We start from the raw sequence: 13,437 nt of genomic DNA, 5'->3' as shown, positions 1-13,437 counted from the left end.
TTGTGATGAAGAATACAGAGGGCAAATTGGAGATACTATGCTACTAGTTTTGAAGGAAGAAGAAAAGGCTAGGATCCAAGGAATGCAAGGGATACACCTCTAAAAGCTGGAGAATATGAGCAAATGGATTTTCCTTTAGACTTCAGAAAGAACCAGGCCTGGTTTAACCCTGTGAGACTCATTTCAGACTTCTGACCTCCACAACTATGAGTCATTTTTGGCTACTAAATTGTAGCAATTCATTATAGGAGCAATAGAAAACTGATGTAGTACTCAAGCATGCTATTATCAATTCATATTTAAGAACAAGCACATAAGTAAACGACTTCCCTGGTAGCTCAGACAGTAAAAGAATCTGCCTGTGATGGAAGACAACTAGGTTCAATTCCTGGGTCAGGAAGATCTGCTCTCAGGGCTTCCCTGCTGGCTCAGATGGTAAAGAATCTGCGTGCAATGCAGGAGACCCACGTTTGATCCCTGGGTTGGGAAGATCCCCTAGAGAAGGGAATGGTTACCCACTCTAGTATTCTTGACTGAAGAATTCCATGAACAAAGGAGACTTGTTGGCTACAATCCACGGGGTCTCAAAGAGTCAGACACATGTGAGTTACTAACACTTTCACTTCACATCACGTCATATAAGCAAAAGGCTTATGTAGCCTAATTTCCCCCTACTATCTACCACCCAATTTCTATTGTTCTTAATGCTAGCTATAGCAGGAACTTCTCAAAAAATTATTACTTTCTGTCTTCAATTTATGTCCTCCCATTCACTTTTTTTTTTAAATTAAAGAACAGAAGATATAGAGCACAATGATTCAGTTATAACCATTTACATTCACATATATACTTTTTTTTTTTTTTTAAGATTCTTTTCCCTATAAGTTAGGGCTTACTGGTAGCTCAGATGGTAAAGCGTCTGCCTACAATGCAGGAGACCCAGGTTCGATCCCTGTGTCGGGAAGATCCCCTGGAGAAGGAAATAGCAACCCACTCCAATACTCATGCCTGGAAAATCCCATGGACCGAGGAGTCTGGTGGGCTATAGTCCATGGGGTCACAAAAGAGTAGGACATGACTTAGGGACTAAACAACAAAATATTCCATTGGTAAAAAATATACATATATACATGCCATATCTTCTTTATCGATTCGTCTGTTGATGAGCATTTAACTTGCTTCCATGTCTTGGCTAAGTTAAATAAGTGCTGCAGTAAACACTGGGCATCACTGGTGACTCAGTTGGTAAGGAACCTGCCTACAATTCAGGAGACCTGGGTTGGTCAGGAATATCCCCTGGAGAAGGAAACGGCTACCCACTGCATATGTTTTTTCGAATGATTTTTCACTTCCACTACTCTGGGTCACATCATCATTGGTTTGCTGCTGCTGCTAAGTCACTTCAGTCATGTCCGATTCTGTGCAGCCCCATGGATAGCAGCCCACCAGGCTCCTCTGTCCAAAGAATTCTCTAGGCAACAGTACTGGAGGGGGTTGCCATTTCCTTCTCATCATTGGTTTCAGTTCAGTTCAGTTCAGTTGTTCAGTCTTGTCCGACTCTTTGCGACCCATGAATCGCAGCACACTAGGCCTCCCTGTCCATCACCAACTCCATGAGTTCACTCAAACTCATGTCCATCGAGTCGGTCATGCCATCCAGCCATCTCATCCTCTGTCATCCCCTTCTCCTCCTGCTCTCAGTCTTTCCCAGCATCAGGGTCTTTTCCAATGAGTCAGCTCTTTGCATCATGTGGCCAAAGTACTGGAGTTTCAGCTTCAGCATCATTCCTTCCAAAGAACACCCAGGACTGATATCCTTTAGAATGGACTGGTTGGATCTCCTTGCAGTCCAAGGAACTCTCAAGAGTCTTCTCCAATACCACAGTTCAAAAGCATCAATTCTTCAGTGCTCAGCTTTCTTCACAGTCCAACTCTCATACCCATACATGACCACTGGAAAAACCATAGCCTTGACTAGACAGACCTTTGTTGGCAAAGTAATGTCTCTGCTTTTTAATATGCTATCTAGGTTGGTCATACCTTTCCTTCCAAGGAGTAAGCATCTTTTAATTTCATGGCTGCAATCACCATCTGTATGAGGTGATTGACCATCACCATCTGAATGTTGAGCTGTAAGCCAACTTTTTCACTATCTTTCACTTTCATCAAGAGGCTCTTTAGTTCTTCTTCACTTTCTGCCATAAGAGTGATGCCATCTGCATATCTGAGGTTATTGATATTTCTCCCGGCAATCTTGATTCCAGCTTGTGCTTTTTCCAGCCCAGTGCTTCTCATGATGTACTCTGCATATAAGTTAAATAAGCAGGGTGACAATATACAGCCTTGATGTATTCATTTTCCTATTTGGAACTAGTCTGTTGTTCCATGTCCAGTTCTAACTCTTGCTTCCTGACTTGCATACAGATTTCTTATGAGGCAGGTCAGGTGGTTTGGTATTCCCATCTTTTTAAGAATTTTCCACAATTTATTGTGATCCACACAGTCAAAGGCTTTTGCATAATCGATAAAGCAGAAATAGATATTTTTCTGGAACACTCTAGCTTTTTTGATGAACCAGCGGATGTTGGCAACTTGATTTCTGGTTCCTCTGCCTTTTCTAAAACTAGCCTGAACATCTGGAAGTTCATTGAACTTCTCTATATACTTCCCCTCAATTTGATGATTATTTTATGTAATACTGGCTTCAGAGTTTACCTACATCTATGACATATGACTTTATGACTCTCCTCAGATTCCAGCACTTATCTGCCCTTTAGATTCCAGCTTCATTTATATAATTTCCTGCTTAAATCTAGAGCAGTTATCTCAGATTTAATATGTATTCATCTGAACTGATCTTCCTGTTCCCTAAGTGGACCTCCCTGTAGCCCTCCTGGTATATTGAAAACATATCTAACCAATCCCCTGCTCAGGCCAAAGATCTTAAATTACCCTTATGTCTTCTGGGTCTCTCACTTCTGATAGAATACCACTTCTCAGTCCTTTATCACCTTTGTTCAATTCATCAACTTTTCTCTCCATTATTGTTTGTAAAAACTGGCTTTTCCATCTCTACTCTTTGTCGCTACAATTTATCCTCAGCAGCAGGAACCTTGGGTCTCACATTCTGTAATGCCTTCCCTCTTCTGTCAGCGTAAAAGTCAGAGTAGACACAAAGTGCCCAAAATGTGCTTTGGTTCCTATATTTCTCTGAGCTCATCTCCTACTATGCCTCTACTTATTCTAATTCAGCCCCACTGATCTCCTTGGCTTTTGTTGAGCACACAGCATGCTTCTGCCTTAGGGACTTTGTTCAGACTGTCAGTTTTTCTTCCTGGAATAATACCCTCACAATATCTACATTGCTAAATTTCTTACCTCTTTCAAATCTTTTGTCAGATTTTACCTTGTTAATAATTTTTATCCTGGCCATGGTATTTTATACTTCTATCTGCTCCCTTAGTTTCCACATAGGCAGCCTTTACTAAAATGTTGTATTAAATACTGCAAACATACAGAAACAAATCTTACTGAGGAGGTTGTTACCTTAGAGAAAAATTATAATTCAATTAATTGGAACATATACCAAAAGTATGGTAATTGTGAAATGCTACAGAGTTATCTAACCTGGAAAGCTCTTCATAAAAACTTAAGCAGATTCATAGGAGTGACTTAACTTACTCATGCAAGGCATAAAAAAATAAGAACATTTCCATAATGGAAATTTTCCATTTAAATCAGTAATGTAGAGTGAGGTTCAAAAACTAAAATTAGCTAGTAGGTAGGAGAATCAATTATTTTCATATCTATGTAATTTCAGAAAGGCATCTAGTTACAATTTATGAAACACAGCATCATTAAAATTCAAAATATTTTTATGATAATGTTGATTTAGGGTATCTATATTATAAACACACACATAAAGATAATCATATATTCATTTCCAATTTAGGTATTGAACACTAAATACATGAATAGTTCAGCTATATACCTATTTTGAAAAATTCATTACAAACTATCAAGTAAGTAATAACCCTCTTAAACTGCCTGCAATTAGACATTTACACAATAATCTATGATGACTCCACTGAAGTCTTTACATAGGGTAGAGTACCAATGCAGTGTGTCAGTGATTAGGTATTTGCATAATAGTATATAACAGCTCTGAAGAAACCATCACAATCAACCAAATAAATCAGATTTTTAAAATCCATGATTTACTGTTTACTAAATTTTGTCAACTCTTATAAATACACATAATAAGCATACTTATCTTTTCTCTTTTGATGTTAAGGGCTGTGAAACAGTGCCAAATGTCCAGATCAAAACTTTATTCCCAAATCCCTGCTTCCTCTTACAAAAATACACCTTGAGACAATTATCTAAATTTACTTTCTCCATGTCTTCATTACCTATTATTATATTTAACACTCTGCAGACATTTCTTCATGCCTATTGGTCCACTGAACCCAGTCTATCTTCTCTTGTAAAATCCAATGCCTATTCTTAGTTCTAATCTTACTTAAACTATCAGCAGTTAGCACATTTGATTTCTTTTTGATTCATTTCATAACTGCTCCTTTATGATTACATACCCTTCTAAGCTACTGTATCTCATTCCAAATACCATTTGCAGACTTGTCCTCTTACTTTTGACTGTGTTGCAAAGCACTGGGGTTAATTGTAAGCTCTTCTCTGTATCTTATTCAATCCTTTGAAATCAAATACCATTTATACTTTTGTAGTCAAAAATTTTAATGTGTGAGTCCCAGATGTATATAATAAGTGCTTACATTAAATCTCCCTGTGAATGTTTATTGCGTATTGAGCTACAGGAGTTAGGGATAATTTTCTGCCACAAAGAAGACTAGTAAGAGAAGATGAGCTCTGGAAACTATATGAAGGCTCTGTTTGTGAGAATAGAAGGATTTGGATTCCTTTTCTTGTGCATTGTGTTAGTAGCTCAGTTGTCTCCAACTCTTTGAGACCTCATGAACTATAACTCGACAGGATCCTCTATCCACGGGATTTCCCAGGCAAGAATAGTAAAGTGGGTAGCCATTCCCTTTCCAGGGGATCTTCCTGATCCAGGGATTGAACCTGGGTCTCCTCATTACAGGTAGATTCTTTACCATCTGAGCCATCAGGGAATTCTTGCATGTTATGTTCATGTTAAGCCCAACTACCATGACTTCTTGAAACCCTGGGCTGTCTCATTTCTGACACTCACACACGCCCTTCTCTCCAACTTGAAAGTTCTTCTAATCCTCATCTTATCAACTAGGCTTCTAATGACTCTATGTCTTTGAAAGTGAGAGAAGTGTGCAAAGCCTAGAAACCAATGCTGCTGCAAATATGCAGTGATGCAGAGGTAGTGCGTGTGGAAAAGTGAGTGAGAATACTAATGATTTCCTTTAAATTCAGTACATTTCTGTCCTTTTTTTAATCTTTCTTTCTTTCTTCCTATTTTTTAGACTTAATTAACATTGACTTAGTAATCAAAAGCAATTCAATTAGATGTATTGTCAAAGCAATTTACTGACATAGTTGAGACATAGGGAATTAATGTTTAGTATTCTAAAGATTGATTCTGATTCTAAGTAAAATTTATCTAGATTAAATACAGAACTCAAATGCTAAAAACATTACCCCTGGGAATCATATTTTCATATTCATAAATTAATCTAAGCTTTGATATATTTGATTTTCTTTGGGCTTTTTCTATTTTTAAGTCTTTGTAAACCTTGAATGGATATTCATATGCAACTACATGATTTAAAAATAATTATAATGTTTTTCTGATTATTCAACTTCTGAGTATATCCATACTTAGGAAATATGTCTTGAATAATTTTCTATGTATTTTCATACATATAGCATTGGTTATCAAAATAGTTTATTAGGCTAAAATTGATGCCCTATTAGATTCAATATGCATAAATCCCTAATGATTTAATGACATTCACTTATTAACTGCCTGGAAAAATTGCAGATATTTTTAAAAGGTAATGACATACATATGGAACTTAGTTAAAATTCATTAAAATGATTATAGATAATTGTAAGACCTTTTATCATATGGTGATAAAAACATGTTATTGTTAAAAGGTATAAAATACATTTGCATTGTACCAAAATGTTGCAGTAAAAATGTATTATCATATCTCCTCAAGGTTATTATTATCTAAAATGCTGAAGTTATTTTGCATTTAACATGTATATATGTCTGTGTGCATATGTATATATATGTATATATATATATGTTATAGCAGACACATATATATATTTCACAGACATATATAGTTAAATAGTCAATTACATTTTATAAAGATCTTAAATATATATATTTTCTATTCACCTAAATATTTGCATTTCCAGAGCTCAGCCTACTTTTACGTAGACCAAGACTGCAATTTAATATCACTTTTCATCTTCCTGAAGAAACATTTTTTAATTTCCTGTTGTATGTTTGCTGATGATAAATTCTCTTAACTCGTGTTTATCTAAAAAACAAAGAGCCTCTTCCAGCATGTATAAGGCTTTTTCCTATTGGATTCCAGATTGAATAGTTTCTGATGAGAAGTGTGCTGTCATTCATACATATCTTTGTTCCTTTGTACATTATGTGTCTTTTTGGGGGGCTATATTTTGGATTTTCTTCTCTTAATTGGTTTATTAGCAATAGGATTACAATATTCCTGGATTTTTTTAATGAGTTTTTGGCTTTAAATATGTAGAATAAAATTTTAGAATGCATGCTACCCAATTTCAAGACTTACTTTAAAGTTATAGGCGAGTCTAACCCTCATGCGAAGAGTTGACTCATTGGAAAAGACTCTGATGCTGGGAGGGACTGGGGACAGGAGGAGAAGGGGACAACAGAGGTTGAGATGGCTGGATGGCTTCACCTACTCAATGGACGTGAGTTTGAGTGAACTCCGGGAGCTGGTGATGGATAGGGAGGCCTGGTGTGCTGTGATTCATGGGGTGGCAAAGAGTCGGACGTGACTGAGTGACTGAACTGAACTGAAACAGGCATTGTGCTAATAAGGACCAACTGTGTAGCACAGGGAACTCTACTCAATACTTTGTAATGGCCTATATGGGGAACCAATCTTAAAAAATGGATATATGTGTGTATATAATGGATTTACTTTGCTGTACACCTGAAACACAATATTGTAAATCAACTATATGCCAATGAAAATTTAAAAATTATAAAAATATAGTACTAGGAAAAAAGATAGATACATAGGTCAGTAGGACAGGAAAGAAAGCCAAAAGTAGACCCCCACACACATATGGTTAATTTAATATCAACAATGTTGGGAGAAGAACAGCCTTTTCAACAATTGGTGCTGAAAAATTAGGAATATTAATAGGCAGAATAACAAACTTCAATTCATAACTCATATTATTATATTATTATATATTGAATTATAGATTCAGTATATAGAATTATATATGTGAATTATAGATTCAAGTGAAAATCTAAAACTATGCGACTTCTTGAGGAAACATATGAAAATATCTTTTCAACTTTGGGTTATTCAAACATTTATATAGCCTGACACCATAATCATGAGCCATAAAAGAGAAAATGTTGACAAACTGAAATTCATCAAGATTTAAAAATTTATGCTCTTCAAATGATACTGTTAAAATGATGAAAATAGAAGACACATGGTGAGAGAAAAAAATTGCATAATAAAACCTAGTAAAGGACTTATATATAGATTATAAGTTATCTGCATATGCTTATTCACTCAATAATAAGCAAAGTTAAATAAAAATGGACAAAGTATTAAACAGTTGCCTTCACAAAAAGTATATATAGATGGCAGGAAAGAACTTGAAAGCATAGTTTCTAAGCTAAATAATTAGTCATTAGAGAAATAAATATTCAAACTAAAATTAGATGCATACCTATTCACTAGTCAGGAAAAAAAATGTACTACAGAAGCTGGCAAGAATGCTAATCAGCTGAGACTCTCATACAGGGAAGCCCATACAGTTTTGGAGGACAGCAAAACAGTCAATCACTTTGAAAAATTGTTTGGAAGTTTCTTATAAAGCTATACATGCACTTTCCATAGAGCCAGTCTAACCTAGTCCCAGGTCCATAACCAAGATAAATGAAAAATTAAGTTCACACAAAAATCTCTACACAAATGTTTATTGTCACATTATGTATGATAACCAGTATCTGGGAACAATCCAGATGTCATGGAATTATTGAGTAATTAAACTAACTCTGGTATATTTATTAAATGCAATACTTCTCAGCCATAAAAGGAAAGAAAATGCTGATCCATACAACAGCATGGATGCATGTAAATACATTGACTGGAAGAAGTCAGATTCAAAAAAACACATACTATATAGTACTCATACAACAGTCCAGCAAAGGCAAAATTATAAAGAGAAAATGGATCAGAGGTTGCTAGGTTTTGATAACTGAAAGGACTGGTTAAAAGAGAAAAGGGAGTGTCAAAGAATTTATTGTTTATCTTGGTTGTGATGGTGTTTATATGATTGTGTTCATTTGCACAAATTCATAAATATCTCTAAAACTGTTGAATTTCACTGTATGTATATTACATGTCACTAAGCCTGACCAAAAGAAAGGTAACAAACATTTAGCCTGCTAGATGATTTATTAAATGATTTTTAAAATATGGGAAATTTCAGTTGCAAAAGTAAATGTTTGTCAAATTCCCTTTACTTGCAGGTATAATTACAAGGAAAAGGTAGTGAGTGCGTAGATATTAAGAGGTGTTATGATGAGAGGAGGATCAACAGGACACCAGATGTCAAGTTGAAGAAAATCTATCAAAAAAGGAGCAATGACACCATGGTTTAGGGATCATGCCTCAAGTGAATATGGACACACAAAACATTTTTTCCCATAGTTGTATCCATAATCTATCTTCTCTATTTTCCTTTTGCTGGATGATACCTACTATCTTTCTAAAGCCTTATTTTTAATAGTTAGCCTCCCTCCCAGAGGTATTGGGGAAGTTTGTCTTTTGTTCTGTTTCTCAGCATCAGGATCAAGAGACATGAATCAGCCTGTTGTAGCCAGTAGTATCTGAGAATGATTGATTGATGTGATGTTCTTTCTTTTTCCCTAATCATATCCCAGAAATCAAACTGTAACCCCATTCTCTCTTCTCTCTCTCAATCTTCCTCTCTTTTGTTTTGATTTGTAGATTAAGGAGCTATCTAGTTAAGAGGAGGTGGCCGCCACTATGCATCTAAAACAAGTTACATGATATATGTGGGACAATAAAAGGAAAAGTTATAATTCTAGAAGTTTGCATGTGATTTTAAAATTCATTCTCACTCTGACATTGCCTATTGATAAGGCCTTAGGGGCCAGCTAGCTTGTGCCTTAATGTTGGAGAATGTTGCTGATAACTACTATAAATTCTGGCTGAACTGATTTTTTCTGTTTCTTTACCCAGACAAATACTCTTTCACATAATCACATATTGTCTCTGCCTGATCATTCTTAAAAATATATATTTTTTATTGGCATCTGCCAAGAGTGGATTTACAGGGTTTTTTTAATTTTTCTGAAAATTGTAGAATCTCCTAAATCTGTGTCTCCCCATAATTAACAGAAATTTTGTGGTGAATCAGGTTAGTTAAAGAAAACTCAGATATTTTGCTTTCCGGGGTCTTTTTGAGGATTGTCAATAAATATGAAAGACACCTGTCACATTGACTTTTCTAAGTGAATTTATTTTTGTTATTTTGATAAACATTATGAAACATCACAAACAGCACAAAATTGTGAGCCAGAAGGCTCTAGACTTGAATACCAGCTCCCCGAGTTACTAGTTTCATTACACTTTGAGTTTCTGTATTCTCGCTTCTGAGCTTCCCTAGTGGCTAAGATGGTAAAGAATCCACCTGCAGTGCAGGAGAGTTAGGTTCAATCCCTGGGTTGGGAAGATCCCCTGGAGGAGGGCATTGCAACCTACTACCGTATTCTTGCCTAGAAAATCCATATGGACAGAGGAGCTTGGTGGGCTACAGTCCATGGGGTCGCAAAAACTCTGACACGACTGAGCAACTAAGCACAGCACTGTACACTCTGCCTCTAAACTAAATAACAATTATGTTCTCTTTAAAGAATTAGACTCATTTAAATTTGATTTAAATAGAAATCAAGATAATATATGAAAAACATGATATATACATGATAATATACAGTCCATGAAATTGTACAGGCCAGAATAATGGAGTGGGTTAGCCTTTCCCTTTTCCAGGGGATCTTCCCAACCCATGGATCCAACCAAAGTCTCCTGCATTTCAGGCGGATTCTTTACTAGCTGAGCCACATGGGAAGCCCAAGAATACTGCAGTAGGTAGCATATCCCTTCTCCAGTGGATCTTCCCGACCCAGCAATTGAATTGGGGCCTGCTGCGTTGCAGGTAGATTCTTTACCAACTGAGCTATCAGGGAAGCCCTACTTCACTCCACTTCACTTTAAAGAATTAGACTGATTTAAATACAAATCAAGATAATATATGAAAAACATGATGGAGATCCCAGAAGAGCTACGTACCTGAGAGATATCATCTTTTTACCTTTACAGTAAGAAATATTGATGTTAGTAATAAAACATATGAAGAAGAAAAGCTTTACAAACAGTTCAATTTGAACTTGTCACAATTTTTTAAATACCCTCTGCACATTGTTGTTGTTTAGTCACTAAGTCAAATCCATCTCTTTGAGACCCCATCGACTACAGCCTGCCAGGCACCTCTGTCCATGATATTTGCCAGGCAAGAATTCTGGAGTGGGTTGCCATTTCCTTCTCCGGGGGACCTTCCCAGCCCAAGGATGGAACTTGCATCTCCTGCATTGGAAAGGCAGATTCTTTAAAACTGAGCCACCAGGGAAGTTCACCCTTTTGCACATACTGCATTATAATTAACTTTCTATATTTCATGTTTTATTCTTGCTTTGTGGTTTTCATAGCTAATATTTTTATTAAAAGTGCTTTTGTTAATTTAATTATTCTTTACTTGTATTAGTTTTGCAACAGTAAGTGGGAAGAAGTTTTCATTCCTGTTTCAAATTACAAACATTCTGACATTATTGGAAGAGGACATGTGGTAAGAACACAAAAACAACTATGACGTGGGACATCCAGTGAAGGCAAAAATGGTATTAAGTAAGACTTTTATTGTACAGAATTTTAAAGGCTGATGAGACTTTTGTAGGAACGCTACTCAGTTGAGAAATGCCAAGTTGATTGCACACACTCAAAACCATAATTATTCATCTCTCCTTGTCCTGCTCTCCTAGACTCTGATAGTCAAGGCTGGAAAAGTAGTGCATTGTCTTCAGCCATGTATGCATTATTTCCTACAAAACAATTTTCTTCATTTACATATGTGGTCACAAGTATAATTTATTTCATTTCTGCTGACCAAATACAAAATTGTATTCATGAAAATGAAGCTCATATTCCCTGATATTAGCTCAGAGGATCTAGTTAACTGAATAATTACTGTACCCATGTTTTCATTCCAATTCAATGACTTGTACTTTTATATAAGATTTTAGCTTTTTATTGTTTTTATACACACACATATATGTGGCAAAAGTAATTTGGAAAACTTCAATAAACGTGGCAAATGTTATTGTCTGAATAACTGGTGTTTACACATTTTGTGTTAATAAGATTGAACTTCATTTTCATAAGAAAGTGACTAATGAAATGCAAGTGGCACTAATAAGATCTATCAGTGCTGTCTTGCATACTCAGCCATAGACTTAAACTTGAAAATACATGACTGAAGTACTTTTAACTACTAAAATTTTTAAATGTGTCACCTGAATTAGATCCAACCCTTATGGACTCTAGCCTCCCAGGCTCCTCTGTCCATGGGCTTTTTCAGGCAAGAATACTGGAGTGGGTTGCTATTCCCTTTTCCAGGGGATCTTCCTGACCCAGGGATTGAATACATATCTTCTGCATTGCCAGCAGATTCTTTATCTACCTCACCCTAATCTGATATGAGATGTGTGAATAATAATTTAACCTCAAAGCAAATTCTTCAGAAGTTTTAAGATACAATACTCTAGATATTTCTAAAAGCTGACTATCTCCCAGTGTTTACTAAAAGTATGACATATTTTACCCATCTTTTAAAAAATGTTACTAAATCTTTTGGTAGGTGAATTGAATTGAAAAGGCAAAGAAATTCATAGTATAAACTGCCCAGGTTTTTATGATGGCAGAGGACATCTCCACTGCCAATTATCCTGGAAAGTAGTCTGGATAAAAAGGAAAGGAGCCATAAGAATCAATTATCAGATTATATATACAGAGGTTTCTTGGAGAATTATAAATGCTGACCAGCTCAGGGCACTGCTGCAGTGGGGGAGTATTATAGATAGTTTCAGTCCCTGCAACATGTGCTGGCTAAACCTGGAGGCTTCCAAAGTTACACTGAGGATATGTCTTAACTTTTGCAAATACATTTAGTACTTATAAACTATTTTTGTGTTGTTGTTTTCTTCTGATATCTCTGAGAATAGAGCCAGGTCAATTTTTCCTTTTTATTTCATTCCAAGCTTTTTTTTTTCGGTTGTATGAAGAGGGATTGAAGCATAAAAAATGTTTGAAGCATTTGTGGGAGTTGTAGTAGGGGAGATCTAGGATTCCTTTCTTCAGTTTAGAAGAAAAGTAATAGCATCAGAGATGTGGAGACAACTGTGTACAGTGGAGTAATGCCCTCATGAAAGTACTAGGAGCAGAAAACTTGTCCTGATGGCTTGAGGGAGCATCTGTTGGAGAAGCCACATGGAGTCTTCATCTATTTCTGCTAAGGTAAAAATCCTTATCATGTGAAGGCTGGTTACATTCTATTGGTAATATTACATATAAATAGAAATATGATCTATATTTGAGATCTTGAAACTCTACAAACCTGTCAAGGCAAGATTGAAGTTTTTCCTGTTTGTACACAGTGCAAACCTTAATGCCTTCAAAGTCTACCAGTAGAATCTGTAGATTGCTCTTTTAAAGTACTGTGTTAGTTTTTATTTTAATTTCAAGTTTGAGATTTTCTCACTTCAGTTCATGCATGAGAAGGATCCAGAGCCCACATACATTTCCCTGTTTTATTCATTTTCACACCATGTGAATTAAGCCCAAAATATCCTATTTTTTGATAGAGTTTAATCATCTATCATATTTAACACACATTAGTTTCTTTGGATGCAATAATAGAAGAGTGATACAAAGAAGAAGATGGCTTATGATTATTTTTTCTGTTCTCCAGAGTGATACTTAAATATTGCATTCTATTATAAGGATTATAATTTGAAAGTGATGTAAGTAAATGCACATATTCAGAGCAAACTGATAAGATTTTTAAGATAATTTAAAATTTTCCCAAGTGAGAAATGAC

Source organism: Bos javanicus, chromosome 6, assembly GCF_032452875.1.
Source record: "Bos javanicus breed banteng chromosome 6, ARS-OSU_banteng_1.0, whole genome shotgun sequence".
Taxonomy (NCBI): domain Eukaryota; kingdom Metazoa; phylum Chordata; class Mammalia; order Artiodactyla; family Bovidae; genus Bos; species Bos javanicus.
Note: the sequence above shows the minus strand (reverse complement) of the source record.